Below are 1,335 nucleotides of genomic sequence, written 5' to 3' on the forward strand. Positions count from 1 at the left end.
CAACATAGTGATTCAATATTTTTATAGATCATACTCCATTTAAAGTTGTTATAAAATATTGGCTATATTCCCTGCAGTGTAAAATATATCCTTATAGCTTAATTATTTTATACCTAGTGGTTTGTGCCTCTTAATCGTCTACCCCTGTCCTGCCCCTCACCCCTTCCCTCTCCTCACTGGTAGCTACTAGTTTGTTGTCTATATCTGTAACATCAGAAAATGTGGATGATTTCTACTGGGGCTTTAAATATCCACAGATGGAGAGTGAAGGTGATAGAGCCTGCGGGGGTTAAGAGTGTGGGGGTCTGGGTTCTACTCCTGATTCTGCCAACTCCTTGCTGTGCACCTGTGTGGACAAGCAACTACCTCTGTGCTGCAGTTGCCCCTCTGTAACAGTCCCGTGTCGTAGGTTTAGATGAAATGATGCAGATAAAGGGCTCGGAACAGGATATGGCAGCAGTGTAGACAGCAGGCAGGCCGTCTCACAGCTTCCTCTGCCGACAGCTTTCCAGCCTCAGGGCCTTTGCACTTGCAAGTCCCTGTGTTGGAATATTTTTCTTCTGGTCCCCTTTCAACTGCATAACTCTGTGTGTGTGTGTGCGCAAAAAGCTAAAATTAGTCTATGGCCATACCACTCTGAACGTGTCTGATCTCCTTTGGTCTCGGAAGCTAAGCAGGATGGGGCTTGGTAAGTACTTGGATGGGAGACCACATGCGAATACGGAGTGCTGCAGGGTAAGTTTTGGAATATAAATACAACTATTTATTTGTTTGTTAAATACAACTATTTTTAAGTGAAAAACCAAAGCTAAGATTAGTTCATTAATGCCTTTCATCAATTTGTATTTTTGCAAAACAGCAGCCCACTCCTGCCCTTACAAAAATAGACCAGCATATACCCAGGACACATTATTTATTCAGACAGGAGAGGGTCCCTAGCATGCCTGTAGACTCAGCGTTGCCGGATAAAATACAGGCAACTGGACAGCTTATATTTTTATTTGCCAATTGTGGCAGCCCTTCTGGGGGACACTTTGGGGTGACCCCTGACCTCCTGGGGGCTGGTTTCCAAGTTGAGACGACACCGTGAGGTGGGGGAGGCTGGGCTCCTTCTCCTGCCGCCTCCTCACCGAGGACCCGCTCCTTCCCCTGCTGCTGAAACCCCAGAGAAACCACAGAGGACTTGAGAGTCTTCAACAGGAAAACCGCATCTTAATATAACCCAAGAAACCAACGTTCTCATAACGAGATGCCCACAGAAGCGTGGTATTGTATCCTTACATACTTCCAATTGGAAGATGCGTCCTGCAGTGGCTTCCAGGGCTGGTTACACAT

General features: G+C 46.1%; 1 pseudogene; it reads left to right on the top strand.

Moving 5' to 3' along the window:
• Positions 1-618: 618 nt before the first annotated feature.
• LOC116659146 lies at positions 619-737 on the top strand (annotated as a pseudogene).
• The last annotated feature ends 598 nt before the right edge of the window (positions 738-1,335 follow it).

This window comes from Camelus ferus, chromosome 22, assembly GCF_009834535.1.
Source record: "Camelus ferus isolate YT-003-E chromosome 22, BCGSAC_Cfer_1.0, whole genome shotgun sequence".
Lineage (NCBI taxonomy): Eukaryota > Metazoa > Chordata > Mammalia > Artiodactyla > Camelidae > Camelus > Camelus ferus.